The 16,744-nt window shown below is 34.6% G+C and overlaps 1 pseudogene; it reads left to right on the forward strand.

The window, feature by feature from the left end:
- Positions 1–6,974: 6,974 nt before the first annotated feature.
- Positions 6,975–9,022, forward strand: LOC149542348 (O-fucosyltransferase 23-like; annotated as a pseudogene).
- The last annotated feature ends 7,722 nt before the right edge of the window (positions 9,023–16,744 follow it).

Here is a 16,744-nt window from a genome sequence, read left to right on the forward strand (position 1 = left end):
ATACCAAATCTAGCGAGTCTGTCTGCTGTTAAAGCTCTGTTATGAAGGGCAAGCCATAGAAAGAAACCGGCCTTAGGAAGACAAGTTGTATCCCAACACAATTTTAATGGGATCTCCACCGAGTTCCATTGCTGTGAATGAATAATAGCTTCATAACCTTGTTTCACGCTGTATAATCCATCCTTTGGACTAGCCCAAATAAGACTATCTGGCCTTTCGGATTGTTTTATTTTCCTATTCGAGATGATCTTTTTGAAGGCTACAACTGATTCCGGATTAAGATCTAAATCATCTATTGACCGCCATCTCCATTGAAGTTCCCCATCAGTCAACTCTTTAATTTTGTAATCTTTGACCTTACTACCCCACAATGATTTTAGCCTTATTATTAGGTTTTCTAAATTGGGAGGTGTGTTTAAAGGGGGAGCCCATCCCAAGAGTCTTCCCAGAACAAGGCTTTATCTCCTGCAGCCACGTCCCACATTAGGTATTTGCTGATAATACCCCTGCGTTTTACCATGAAATTCTAGCATTCCGACCCTTTCGACAAATTTCCCATTTTGAACAGCGATTCTGGCTTCGTTGGATCCAAATATTTATGATATAAATTTTTAGCCCATTTGTGCTCATGTTCTTGGTATAATCTCCATACAAGTTTGGCTCCCAGAGCCTCATTTTGCCATTGTGGTTTCCTCAATCCTAAACCTCCACATTCTTTAGGTTTGCATAAATTGTCCCATTTAATGAGAGAGAGTTTCTTATCATTTTCCTTATCTTTCCAAAGGAAATTCCTAAGTTTAGATTTGAATCGCTTGGACATCCAATTTGTGAGAGGAAGACATGCCAAAGGGAAAATCGGGATGGTTGAGACGACAGATCGTATCTTAGTAATCTTACCAGCCTTAGAGAGCCATCTATTCTTCCAACTTCCAATCCGCTTATCCACTTTTTCAATCGTATCCTGCCAAACTTTGATGTATCTCGAGTTCTTTTCCAGGGAGATACCCAAATACTTACAAGGGAACATACCCTTTCTATATCCCATAATTCCACATATCTTGTTTTCCATTTTTGGAGAGGTGTTCATAAAGAATATTTCGGATTTATCTTTATTAACCTTCTACCCTGAAACATCCATATAATTTTGAAGTATATTTTTAAAACCCATAGCTTCTTGGATCAAACTCTTGCTAGGTAAAATAGTGTCATCTGCATACTATTGATGGGTAATGTTAGGGAGGTTTCTGGTAACAGAAATCCCTGAAATCTTCCAAACCTGATAAGCATAGGAGACTGCTCTACCAAAGGCTTCAGCCATTAGAATGAAGAGAGAGGGAGATAGAGGGTCTCCTTGCCTAATACCCCTGGAGATTTCAAAGAAACCTTCAGGAGTCCCGTTTATGAGAACAGAAATCTTCGGAGTTGAGATAAACTTAAATATTAGATTTACCCATTGACGTGAAAAGCCAAATGCTTCTAGAACTTTGCATAGGAAATGCCAATCAACCATATCGTAAGCCTTTTGTATATCTAATTTCATAAACATACATGGTTCTTTATCTATGGCAGCCGAGTGAATAGCTTCCTGAATAATGAGTATGCCATCCAAAATGGATCTACCTGGAACAAAACCTGTTTGTTCCTCAAAAATCAATTTTGGCATAATTGCCTTGAGTCTATTGGCTATAACTTTTGAGAAAATTTTGTAAATAGTGTTGCACAGAGCTATAGGGCGGAAGTCTCTAGGATTTTCTGGACATTCCTTCTTAGGGATAAGTGTGAAGAATGAATAATTGATTTCAGGCAGCAAGGATCCACCATTTCTTGATGCTTCAATTGCTCTCCATAGGTCTTCTCCAAGTATATCCCAACATTTTTGAAAAAAGAAAGCTTGAAACCCATCTGGACCTGGAGATTTGCCTGGACTCATATTAAAGACCACAGTCCTTACCTCTTCCAATGTTATTGGTCTATTTAGATTTTTATTTTCTTCTGTCGTGACCAATTTTGGAATAAATTTGAGCATTTGGGCCTGTGCTTCCCTATTAGACCCTTCATAATTATTTAGTAAATTTTTTAAGTGAGAGACTATCGTGTCTACAATTTCTGTAGGATTTTCTATACGCAAACCCTGCGGAGTCGAGATACTAGATATCTTCTGTAGAGATCGGTTCTGAATAGTAGAATTGTGAAAAAAATTTGTGTTTCGATCTCCCTCTTCCAACCATTTCTCTCTAGATTTTTGTCTCCAGAAGGTTTCCTCTTTGGATAAAATATCTTCTTGTTTCATGAGGAGCTCTTTTTCTAAAGTATATTTCTCATAATTCATGCCATATTTTATAATTTCCTGGTTCAGGTTTTTCAGTTTATCTTCAACTTCCAACTTTTCTTTAAAAATGTTGTTGAAGTGTTCTTTGTTCCACCTCAAAATGTTTTCTTTCAACAATTTGAGTTTCGAAATGAAAACGAACATTCTGGACCCAGCGAAGTCCGCTTGAGTCCACCATGTCTTAATCAGTTCTAAAAATTTTGAATCCTGAAACCACATCTTTTCACACTTAAAAGGATTTCTCTGTGGTTTAGAAGGTTCTGAAATCTCCAAACATACCGGGAAATGATTTGATCCTGCGAAGGGAAGAATGGAGGATTGGAAGTTCTTATTGTAAGAAGAGATATTTCCTACAATAAAGAATCTATCTAACTTTTCTGCAATATAATCGTTATCCTTTCTTCTATTATTCCACGTGAATATACCATTGCTTGGAGGAATTTCTAATAAATTAAATTTGTCAATCCATACTTTGAATTCTATTGATGATAGCGAGAGATGTTGAGTACCCCCTATTTTCTCATTTAAACTTAAAATCATATTAAAATCACCTCCTAATATAATCAAACAATCTTTGTGTTCTAAAATAACCATACTTAATTTAGCCCAAACGGTTTTTTTTCCTATTGTATTATTAGGACCATACACATTGATTAGGATGAATTTCGTACCTGATTTTAGGCTCTGTATACTAGCACACATCCAATTATTGTTATTAACTAAATAAGTTAGACTAACTTTCTTAGGGTTCCAAACAATTCCTAAACCCCTCGAGGCACCTATTGCCTCTATGAAGATTGAACCCCACATTCCTAACATTTTGTTAAATTTGTCTCCTTCTGCTTTATTTAGTTTTGTTTCCTGAATTAATATTATTTCTGAATTAAAACTTTTTAAATGTTTTTTTAATAACCTTTTCTTGCTGGGGGCATTTAGACCCCTAGCATTCCGTGAAGTTATCCTCATGTAGTCTTAGGAAGGCACTTCCCCTTCCCCATGTTTAGGAGTTCATCAATTTTCCTCTGTTCTCTAGCTAGGCCTTCAGCCTCACGTAAATCCTTCAGTGATCTCCTCCCCCTTTTTCCTTTCATCTTACCATATTTTGGAGAGGTTATACCTTCCTGATTCATTTCTATACCAAGCTCTTGCTGAAATATACCCAGTTCTTGTGCTGTTGGACAAATGCATTCCTTTTTTCTTTCAAATTCTTCCATTTCAAATTCTTTGCAGATTTTACTCCCGAGACTGTCCTCCTCCAGTTTTTTATTCTCTCTTTCTCCCATGTTTGTTCATTCACCTACCTGATTGTCTTTTGACTTCTTCTCACTCTGTTTGTCCTGCTTCCTTGCACTATCCTCCATCTGGATCTTTATCATATCCCTTTGGAGATCTTCAGCAGTATAATCATCTCCTCCCAGTTTGATAATTTTTTGGATCAACCTCTCTTTCTGAGAGGTAGTACTCTTATCTAAATTATCAAAGTCAAACACCTTAATAAGTTCCTCTGATAGCTGCTCAAGACTGTTAGCCTCAACCTCTGATAATCCAACCTCTGGTGTAAATTCTGGGTCCTCATTTAAAAATTGTTGAAAGTCTTTAATGATAGAGACTTCTAGTCTTTTGCCATCATTCTGAATCTGTGACTGAATCTCCTCTGGGGTGAATGGCGAGGAAGAATATCCATCAGGTGTCTGCCAAAATTTTGAAGTTCTTCTAGCACCTTCAATTTGTGGGGTGGTTAGCTTTGATTCAGGGATAAGATCAGTGTTCAAATGCTGAGAATCCTGTTTTTCTGCTCTAGAAGCTGCTTTTTCCATCCACACCTTGGGAGAAGAGAAAAGCATGACATTTTCTGCTTCACCTATATCTTGATTATCTGTTGATTCTGTAATGCTGTTTTGTATCTCTCCTTGTCCTGCAGTATCCTTGTTCCCATCAATCTCCTCCTGATATATGTATATGTTAGACCCCTTCATTTTTTCTGATTTCCGACTGCTTTCTTCATTTCCATCCTCCTTATTACATCTTTCTTTATACTTTGCAGGAGCCTCATGCCTTACTATGCCTTGCTCAAGATTTTGGTCTCTGTTCCAAATCCCATCTGATTTGCATGTTGTTTCATGATTTTGACCAAATTTTTCTCTATTGCCTACCTCAATTCTGATTTTTGCTAATTCTTCCTTCTCCTTCCATTTTCTATCATCCCGGGCTTCCTTCTCTGTATGATTCACAGAATCCAATTTTGACGGAGGGAAAACTTGATCTCCCAAATTCTCCTTGTTTGTCCTATAATCCTTACTGTCTGCTCTGTCTAATAATTCATTTCGCTCTAAGGCCTTGCTTTTTTCCTTGTATTGTCTAACAGTTGGCTCTTTCATTTTTCTGGGGTGCTCTCTTCTGTCATTTGGAAGCTGAATCTTAATTCCATCAAAGCCCCTTTTGTTGGTCTTATGTTTGTTGTCACATTTTTCTATTCCCTTGAGTTCCTTGTCATTTTTGCTACAAACACCATTCTTCAATACTCTTGTGTCCTTTATTAAATCTTCTTTTGAGATTAATAGGGTACCTTCTCTCTCATCTGGCATCATTTTATCAATGAAGCCCTCTGTTCTGCCTGAGAATTTTGTCCAATCTGAATCTCTGATCGGTAGTTTCCTGAATTTTTATTCCTTCTGACTAATTTAGAACTTAGTCCTGGGAATTTGTCCCTGAAGTGCGATGTGAGGGGAAGGACCTCAGTTCTGTGATTATTTTTAATTTCAGATTTCAGTATATCAATGATCTTCCCTTTATACTCTTGAAAGGTTATATCATATGAGGCTTTCCTGATAATAATTTTCTTTTGGAACTCTGAAGGGTGATTAATATTAAGTTTGATGAGAATTTTAATACTGTTACAACTAAAAAAGGAAGCATCAATAGCAATAACTACTCCTATTGCAGAGCCTATTTCATAGATAATATCAACATCACATAGCTCCGGAGGAAGAGACATGGAATACCATAACGGGATCATACAATCCACCTTATCAATATGAAAATTAGGAACCCATTCAACAAATTTGACACAGAAACCTTTAAAGAAACATTCCGAGATAGCAATAAACTCATTTTTAACAGACTCTTCTTCACATTTTAAAAACAAAACATTTTCATGATGATGAAAGATACTTACCTGTTCCTGGCAATTGTTCGATAGCCATTCCATTAAGAGATGAATGTCTTTGGAAGGACCAGTCCAAATTGCGAAGATCCCTCTCTTCAGACAGTCGAACCAAGAATCTTCAACATCGTCAATGGTGATGTGAACTGGTTTGTCAAGGGGGTTTGGTTGCAGCGATCCAAGAGAACAATTAGGGTTAGGAGAAGGGGATGGGTTGCTAAGCCGTTTATGAGGGGGTATATAGATTGGAGAGGAGGCTGGTTTTAAATCAGATTTAACATCCGAAAGATTAAAGGGAATTGAAGCGCTTCCTGGAGGGGACAAAGATTTGAAAGAATTTGGAAATACATATTTAGTCATGTTAAAAACTCGGATCTGGTTATCGAGATGTTCTACCGTGAATATAGGCAACTGGGGGCACGTTCCAGATAGGTTTTTGATATCAGAGGAAGCTTCCGCATTGATTGTAAGTCTTTGAGGCCCTTCTTTTGGACGGAAGCAGGTGGCCTCGACTACTGATTTATCCAGAGCCTCGAATCTGTTGGCCATAGGAACATCGAATCTTACATCCATTTTACCATATTTTAGGTTAAGAAATTTGCTCTGGTTCGCTGGAGAGCTTCCATGTCTCGCTATTTCGATGGCCCATGCATTTCTGGAGAGTCTCCGTTTGTTCCTCTGCCCTCGATTCGGGCCTGGATAACTGAGTGAAGTTTTCACTTTCGGCATTTTCGCAAGCAGAGTTTGCACATATCCACTTGTCACAAATGTGAAAAAGATAAAATTGAAATTAATGCATTCATTAATAGAGGTGTTAGAGAAATGATTAGTTTCTAAAAAAAATTATCCACTTGTCACAAGAAAATAGAAATTTGCAATTACATTAATACGGGTGTTGGAGAAAATAGTTGTATTTTTGTTGAAGAAAATTGAATATTTTCATTGCCTTTTTTAATCATGAATCAATAAATTTTTTTAAAAATTGTATTTTTCAATTCTAAAAAAACATGCAAATTAATATACCTTTTGCAAACATTAGTATATCAATGACTAATATGGAACTTGGTGATTCCATTAGTTTCCTCTCAAGAACTAAAAATATACAATTAATTGCAAAAATAAAGTAGAGCGGACAACTAATTCCCAAATATACCTAAGCCTTTGTTTTTCCTAAAGCAAGGGGACTTCTTGCCTTGACAAACACATCTCTTGGGAATAATAATAAATAGTGAAAAATGAATATTCTTTTCCCCACATGGGCGTTCATATTTTAATCCTAATACTATATACTATTATAATAATAATAATAATATTTGTTTTATTAGGAAGCAACCAAGTTGAACAAAATATAACCTCGTGTGTAATCATGAATACCAATAGCCGTGTTCCAGACTGGCAGCCACTCTTTAACGCGTATAATAATAACAATAATAATTTCAACTCCTAAGCAAGTAGTTTAATTTTTGCTCGTTTCCACCACCCTAAGCCAACTACGTGATCGCGTTTGGCGGCGCAATTGAAGGGGCACATTTTGTCGACGACAATTAAAAATTAGTTGCGTATAATCTAGAATAATCTTCCTCGATTTTCATGGATAAAAAAATTTAGATGATCTGCGCGGGCGATTCGAAATGTCCGGAAAGATCAGGTAGATTTGGGAATGGAGGGAGTTGCAGAGAGTAATGGCGGAATTATTACGAGATTTACGAAACCCCGCCAGATAAATTTCGTGGTTTACAGATGCATTCCTCTGTTGTTCTGCGCGCTGCTTTCCGGAGTTCTTCTGCAGAATGTCAGAACCTATAATGGCGCCTGGTTTGTTTTCTATGGAGAATATGAAACGGCGGTCACGGCGGGCGTTCGGAGTGATAAATTTGTGGAAGTACCGCAGATTATATGGGGGCTCAACAATCAAAAGATTGCTCTGGCCAGGGCTGCTCTTACGGCGAGGAAATTGAACAGGACACTTCTCATGCCTAGTCTTAGCGGTTCTTTGTTTTACAAGAACACGGATCTGCTGCAGCCGCTTCCTTTTGACAAAATATTTTCGTTGGAACGCTTCAATTCTCGCTGCCGAGGGTTTGTTCAAATCGCCCGCGGTTCGAAACTCCGGGAGGTTTTCGTTGTGCGGAAGGGAAGCGGCCGACGGTGGACTGCTGATAAAGATTTGGCTCAGCTCGATGAATGTGTTCAAAACCCTGATATTGACAAGCATGAGGTTATTAGATTTGAGGGAAAACATCCTTTTCTTTGGCAGGACCACTGGCCTGTCAAAGACTATGCCTCTGTTTTTGAATGTCTCGACTTGGTTGACGAATTGGCGGCCGAAGCTTCGGGAGTTGTGGCAAAGATCAGGGCGATTCAAAATTCAACCAGATATGTGGCCGTGCATATGAGAATTGAGAAGGATTGGAAGATTCACTGCAAGAATGTGGAAAATAGGGCAAAAATCAGAGAGGGAAAGAATTTGAAGATCTGTAGCAGCAAGGAAGAGATTATACTCAGGGTTTCGAAAATTCCTGGGCTGAAGAAACCCTCCGTTGTTTATTTGGCCGTGGCGGATGATCTTTTGGAGGACGGGACTTTGGTCGAGGGATGGAGCGAGGGTTTGATCCCGTACGAGAAGAAAAAGCTTGGAATGGTGAGTACCTTTGCAAAGTACCCTTATTTGATAAAGTCTGCCATTTATTTATGAAGTGTGCCTGCAAGCTGACGTTTTCGTTGGGAATAGTTTTTCTACTTTTTCTAGCCTGGTAGTGTTACAGAGAACCATGAGAAGAAAGAGGGCAAATGTCAGTAATGACTGCGAAGATACATACGCTTATAATTTAGAGGGCCCTGGGGGAGGGCCTCAGAATTGGGCGACAAACATGTCGGATTCGAACCTGGAAGCCATTAGCTATGGATCTAATCACGTTTCCTGCACGTGACACCCAATTTTTGAATTTAAAAGTGAATGAATTTGAATTCCCCTGCACATTCGTCGAGCTGTAATCTGAAAGAAAATGCCGGCTGCTTTATCCGTACTGAATACCACACATTTGTATGTATCAATCCTGCCCTGTTTTACAGTGCAGAGCAATTCAACTCCTTTCGCCCGTGTCTTATTGCGTGTTGGAAGACGGGATTGTTTGTCTCAATGTTGGAAAACTTGACCTGACAAAGATTTCAAACTTCTCGTCAGTCTTTCAATGCAGAATGCTGTGCTGTAATCGAGTTGGTCTTCTGCTGGGCGAAGAAGACGAGGTTGGTCTGCACGATGGTTTCACTTAGATTTTGACATTTAATTGAGTATCGACAAAATCGAAACATTCTTGAACTCTGATCCAAGCGAAAGAAACTTGGGATCTTAAATTGTTTTTCCTAATCGAATAAAAGCTCAAAATTTGCTGTGTTGAGGATCAGAGCAAATTGGCCCAAGATCAAAATGTGTGCATTTTTCGAGGATTTTTTTTGTAACAGAAGGCAATTGTGTTCTTTAGATTGATTTTGAAACCCTATTAATCAACTCAAATTTAATTCCGATTTTATTTAAGCATCTGACTGGAGATTTTTGCTGGCTTATCTACATTGGATGTTGAACAACTTAAAATAGCAATCACGGAGTGGGAAACTTTTGTCAACGAGCAAACCTGCTTGAATTTTTTGCTGCAAAGTTTGGGAAAGGCCTGTTTTATGTGAGAATCTAAGTTTAGCAAATCTGAGGCAAAGTACTTCTGATTCAGATTCAGTTTTTCAAGAGCATAAGTAAATGGAAAAAATATTTGGGAGTTCACATTTTACGTTGTTTTTGAATTAAGAGCTAAGAACTGAGGAGTTCTATTTTGCCAAATTAGTTAAAGATAAGTTTTTTTTAGATAATAATATTGATAAATAGATTTTAGATAAATGATAATTATAAATATAATCTTATTGACATATAGAATGTTGGATAGACTTATTGAATTTTTTTGTTAAAGATTCAATGTGTAGTTTTAAGGTCAAGTTCATTGATCTACCTAGATTGAAGGAGTGATAAGTGTTTCATTCATTCGAATGAGAGATGTGGAAAATATCTCTACTTATCTTTATGAACTTTGATAATTAGTTAAAGAATTTCATAATTATGTTGGAAGACTTTTTTACAGTGATATCAATCTTCAATGTAAACAATTAGCTTTTTAGAAAAATTTAGAAATAGAAAATAGAATTAAAAGAATCACTATAATATAATAAAGAGTTAGTGGCCATATGTTACACATTTCGATTTCTTTCCTCATAGGACAATCAGTTACAAACCAAGAATCAATTTGTGAATACAGTAGCAATCGGGCAGGTCATGGTTTTTTGATCCATCGAGCAGGTGCTTTTCTGATCTATCCATGTAGAGGAACATGAAAACATTTCTTTTCAAGATCGTTGCAAGAGATCAAAGTCACTTTTAAAGGCGAGAAGAAGCAGTTTTCTACAGTGGAGATTTCTTCCAGAGTGTTCATCAAGATGGAGATTGTTGAGACTTATTTGGGGCAAATTGTTAAAGATGTCGTTATTACTCTTCCAGCCTACTTTAATGACTCCAAGCGGCCGGCCACAATGCATGAGTAGTAATTTTGGGGCTGAATGTAATGAAAATTATTAATTAACTGATCACTACGGCCATTGCTTATGGTCTTGATATGGATGTTCTTTCTATTGGAGAGAACACTATTTTGGTCTTTGATCTGGGCAGAGGAAGACACTTCTAACAATTGAGGAGAGGATTTTTTAGGTTAAGGCTACGGCCATTATAAACAATCTTTTCATTGCAGAGGTTAAAGCTACGTTACCAAGGAAGTAATTCCTTGCAACATGATCTCCATCCTAAATAATTAAAGCCTTTTGATTTTGGTTGGGAGTGAATTGTCGCTGCTGATGTTATTTTTGTTCTCATTATATTTGTTAAGTATCAACACTCCAAAGTTTTACGTTTTAATAATCTAAATTCAATATGGTATAGAAGTTTTACAGATTCAATGATAAAGTACTTTAACATGGCTCGGATCTAATCAATATTTGACTATGGTTTTTTTTGAAGGAGGTCAATGAGACATAACCAATTTGTAATCTTTTTGATCTTGTGTCTATGATTTTTTGTTAGGAAGTTAACGAGGCATAACCAGTTTTTAATCTTTGCGTTCTTGTGCATTTTGATATTGGATATTAATTAGTAGAAATGTTCTCACTTTTCATTTTGAAAATCCTCTTTGTTGATCAAATTCTTTAGGTAGTGAAATTAGAATTAATTGTGTATCAGTTTTGGCATTATCAATCATTTATATTATGTCCAAGAATGCTAGCATTTCTTTATTACTCTTAATATTTTAAACTTCATATAGTGAAAAGTTCTCTTATTCTATTTTGTTGAACTGGGGAATGCCAAACACAAGAGCTAACATGTATGCGGAAGACACCTAAACAAGTACATAATTGATCGCTGCAATTTTTCTCATTCCTCAATTTGCACAATGGGAGTCACTCAAAACACAACTCTTTTTCTTTCTAAACCTTGTTTTTTTTTTTTTGAGAGTTTCTTAGAGGGGGAATTATGTCAAGATATTAGATTTGGGAATTAAGATTGTTTCCAGATTTCATTACTTATTATTTTATAGGTTTGATTTCATTCTCATTGCCTCTAGATGGCTTGAGAAAATTTAAATTGATATCTTGAAATTTGATATCTTGATTATGAATTTTGAGTTTTCCACTTATTTTACACAAAATTTTAATTAAAATTTTAGATATGCTAGTTTCTATTGTATTTAAATTAAATTAAATTTGACACTTACTAATGTGGAGATGCATTCTACAATAGAAGAGAGGGTGAAGTTTGATGGCCTTATTTCAACATTTATTATAAACATAATATAATTTTTAAAAATAATTTAATATTTACTAAAATTATAAGTTTTGGTGATATAAATAATAATAAGAATTAGAAATTAAAATAAAAATATGTGGAAAAGAAAATATAATTTTTTAAAAGTGTAGTAAATTAGATATAAAGCATATATAATTGATATTTTAAAGATGGTTATACTAGTTTTGTTATGATAAGCTTTTGTTAGTTAATTAATAAGTTAAGATTTAAAAAAGAATTGGATAAGATATTGTTTAATACCAATCAAAACCCCTTTGTCAATATATACAGTTCTAATGAAATTAAGTTATTTCTAAAACGTATTGTGCTAAAAATTAATCATTCTAAGTGACCTAATATGTTGTTGATAAATACATGTGAGAATTTGGGAGTGCAAAATAATAAAATAATCAATACTTTTTTAGAGAGTTTGCCTAACATTTGGAAAAAAGAAATTTCAAATATATAGAAGGATAGGTAACATCATGTAACAAAATCCAATGTGAAAAATGATCAATAAAAAAAATTGAAATAGATATCATCAATAAGTCAAATTAGTGAGTAATTAATGAAAATGTTCACCTTCTTATCTAACTTTGCACGTACATAATCATCATAAGATTGTTTGTAACTAATAGGAGGTAGTTGTCCCAAATCTCATATCAAAATCTTTGATGGAAAACTCATGTTTGATTTTAATATGTTGAATTTCTTCTTGTAAACTAGTGAGCCTTGTGTCTATTAGAATTCAATGAAATTTGCAAGCAAAACTCTTAAAGAGCTTGACAAATTACACGAATTAGATATGATTTATGTATTGCAGTAATTTCTTGATATATTGTGCATAGTGGCATGACATTTTGACCTTGTTATAACATGGCATAATAATATCTAGTGCTCCATATGATATGTCTGTCATCATATCATCAAGCATTTTTGATTCATTCTCTTTAGTTGTAATTGATAAAGTGCATTTCTTTTTCTTGTGTATTTCTTGCCTTGATATTCTACACTCTATGGAGTTTGTCTATGAGGGCTTTACTTAGTGAATGCAGATTATGATGTGTGCATTAGTGTCATACTAAGAAGTACTCTTACTTTCAACAAATATTGTTCCGAAATCCTTTTTTTTAACCCCCATCCAATATGAACCCAATATCCCCCACACCCATTTTACTAGATAAACTCCCATCACCCACCCCATAAAAAATCCCACTCCCCATATTTAGGCAATATATTGTGCAGACCTCATGGAATTTTCTATCTATATCTCTTCTACCCAACATATATATTATTGTGTTACTTCTATAATCTATCTATCATGTATTGTAATATCATCTTGTCTAATTATTCTTTTTATACTGTAATGGCTTGCAGATCAACCCATTTTTCTATGTTTTATATAGGCATGCTGCTAAATCTTATAAATAGTCTCACAATAGTTGTCATAGTTGTTGCTTCCCATTTTTATAATTTCTTGTTCACTTGAAATCTGTCAGATCTAGCTATATCTGAGTGTGACATTTTATTTATTTAATTCAATATTTTTTTCCTGTCAGATTTAGTTGCATATGAAAGTGACATTTTATTTATTTAATTCAACATTTTTTTACTACAATATAGATTAGGCCTATGGACGCAATGAAATATTCATCATAAAACAATCTTCCTTAATATGTTTACATCCGAAAATCAAGAGAAAATCCTACGTAATGCAACAACCTAATTTTAAAATAATTGGGTCACACTCAAAAGCATTAAACGATGAATATTTTTAGTTTATATTTAAAAAAAATATTAAGTCAAATATTCCAAACTTTGGGCGCCATAAGTCTTTTGACTCGTAGATTTCCATAAATTGATTCCGTATTATCTTGGGGGAGCATCCTCATGTCAAATCTCTCATATTGTACTGAAATGAAAAAAAACTCTTATCGTGGGCATCCAATAATCCCACTTGATTTCTAAACTAAACTGCTTCTCCTTACAAGTTGATCAACTAAGTACATAAATTACTGTATTCTCTTACAAGCATCCGCAGTTTTATATAAATAGATTACCGAAAATTTGATGAAATCCAAGTTGGCAGACACAAATCCAGCCAAAACTTCCATATAATTTACTAAAATCCTTCAAAACCATCCCGTCTCTCAACGGACAATAAGACAGAAAGTAAGGAAACTAGACACAAAGAACATAAATCCTCTGCACTGTAAAACAACAAAAAAGAAGAAGGGCGAAGCACAAAGAAGATTCCCATCGTTGTCAGAAGTTCGACTCCCACTACCGAGTTTTAAAATGGTTTTAGTAAAATATATGGAAGTTTTGGCTGGATTTGTGCCTGCCAACTTGGATTTCTGTTGATCAACTTGTAAGGAGAAGCAGTTTAGTTTAGAAATCAAGTGGAATTAATGGATGCCCACGACAAGATTTTCTTTTCATTTCAGTATAATATGAGAGATTTGACATGAGGATGCTCCCACAAGATAATACGGAATCAAATTTGGAGAGCATCAAGAAGACTCATGGCACCCGAAAATATGAATTGACTTCATATTATTAAAAAAATTCTAAAAATATTCATCGGTTAATGCTTTTGAGTGTGACGAAATTATTTTAAAATTAGGTTGTTGAAGTATGCGGGCCTATATATATATATATATATATATATATATATATATGATGATTATTTCATCATGTCGAGAGGTCTAATCTATAATGTAGCGAAAAATGTTAAATTGAATAAATGATTAGTCACACTTGTAGATGCAACTAGATCTTGCATGATTTCAAGTGAAAGCAAGAATTATGATAACTAATGTAAGAGTATTTATGAGAATTATCAATATGTTTATACAAAACTTATGGAAACAGGTTGATCTTTTTCGTTAAAGTTATTGTCGTATATGCTAATTTACAATATAAAAAGGAACCTTAAAAATCTATGGTGAGCATAACCTAGATCCAATGAGTGCTAAGTGTTCCATTGATTCTTATGAGAGATGGGTTCATGTGACCCACTACTCATGAAACACAGGTTAATGATTTTGACATGAAAATTACATGGTTGAATCCTGATAGCAAAATCACAAATTAACTTGATGTGGAAAAATATCTCCTACTTATCAATACTAGACTGGATGATACTACAATTTTATCTAATTGGAAGTATGTCAATCATAATCTATTGCATTTAGAGAAGAGGAGTATTTCAAATGAAACTGAAATTTGTAATGATTACAAAGATGAGGATGATTTACAAAATGACCAAAATACAATTGAACATGAGTGAGAGATAATATAAAGACTACATGATGGATATATTATAGATGTAGCACAAAATAGATATGTTGGGTAGAAGGGATATTGGTATCAATAAATTCCATAGAGTGTAGAATACCAATGAGAGGAATACATAAATAAAACAATATATTTTATCAGCTGTCATGAAAGAGAATGAATTACTAATGTCTAATAATATGATAGAAAATATGGAGCTTTAGTTGCCGAGAAAGAAATGACTTGATATTATTATGACACAGTTTAATCAAGGTGGAAATTGTATGCCATTATGTACAATCTTTCTAGGAATGAACAAACAGATAAATCATATCTAATTCATGCAAATTTTCAAGCTCATTATGATGTGTGAACACTTAAAATTCACCCCTATTATTAAAATCACCAATTAGAATTGTATCTTATAACATTGGTCCATCAACAATTCATTTAACAAGCTAAGAATTATGCTTGATTTTTTGTTAAATTAGAAGATATAAGGATCACTAGTTCACAAGAAGAAGTTCCACATACTATATACATATTAATTGAAGAAATGATTTTAATTGAACAAATCAAACATAAGTTCTAGAGGAAGGTCTATTATTTTGATACAAGATTTGGGACAACTACCTACTATTAGTAACAAACAATGTTATGATACTAATGCTTGTGCAAAGTTATATTATGAGGAGAGTTTAAGATAGTTGTTAATATAAGGTATTAAGAAAAGATGGTGAAAGTGAAGACCAACAAAGATTTCCTCAATTGAAAATAGATTGCAACCTTAATCCATATGCATGGACAACATGTGATGCAAAATAATAATTTCTTAACATAGGTATGCATGTATGTTAGATATGTCTATAGGTTTTTTAAATTATAGACCTTAGAGGACATCACAATTTCAACTCTTATGGGTGAGATTAGAATTTCATCATCAAGATAGAAAATAAAAATAACTAAAAAATAAGAAGACTTCTAATCAAAACAACTAAGAAATATCCTACTAGAAAATCACCAAGAAATTTCGACCACCAAGGAATTCTAACCACCAATGATTTTCTAAATATCTTCAACATATATACAGTCTTCACTTGTATATAAGAGTTGATCAAAGAAGGTATATGGAAAGGTGACAAGAACACAAATTTGTGCAAGGATTGTTGGGAGATGACCCTGCCACAAATGTACTAGTATGATATCCAAACCCTAGGAAATCATCACTAGTATATTTGGCATAGGGTCAAGCTCCCAGTAGTCCATAGGGATTTTTTTTACTTGTCACTTGTGCATATACCTTCTTTGATAAACTCTTTTATGCATAGGTGGATATTGTATATGTTGAGGATCCTCAAAAAATTGTTGGTGGTCAAAATTGCTTGGTAGTTTTCTACAAGGGGATTTCTCAATTGTTTTGATTAGAAGTCTTCTAGTCTTTTAGTTGTTTTTATTTGTTGGCTTGTTGATGGCATCCCCTCACCTATAGGGATCATAATTTTGACATCCTCCATGCTCTATAAAATTAAAAACTTATAGACCTCTAATAGATATAATGTATACTTGTGTTGGAAATTGTGCTTTTTAAGCTTTCTTAGTTGTCCATATAGATGGATTGAGGTTTTACTATTCCTAAATTTCTTCCTTAAAAGTACCATGTCTGCAGCCATTGAAATCCTAATGGTAACCAACAACACCTTTGATGGGGATGTTGTATATGCAATGACACCCCTGTTGGAAGCGTGTAATAATTCCAATGTCATACTATTATCAATAAGGATGTTGTATGTACAATGTCATTCTTGTCAGTTTCCTAGACACATAGACTTCAAAATTCTGATGACATGCCCAATTCTAGCTATTAGATTTCTAAATAGATTGACACCCCTTTCATGATGACCAACCCAATTCCAGTGATGAAAGTGTCATCATATTAATGGACACATTTTCATCACAAATATGATGGCCATTCCAATTTCAGCAATGATGGAGTCACCAAATTTTGGGTGCATTGCTTTCTTTGAGGCCATTTGTCAAATTTCTAGCAAGTCAAATTCTAGTTCACTAGTGGAATTTCAACACATGTAGGAGTTAGAAT

Source organism: Cupressus sempervirens, chromosome 8 (assembly GCF_028749045.1).
Source record: "Cupressus sempervirens isolate cs-2001-9-10 chromosome 8, ASM2874904v1, whole genome shotgun sequence".
NCBI classification, from domain to species: Eukaryota; Viridiplantae; Streptophyta; class Pinopsida; order Cupressales; family Cupressaceae; genus Cupressus; species Cupressus sempervirens.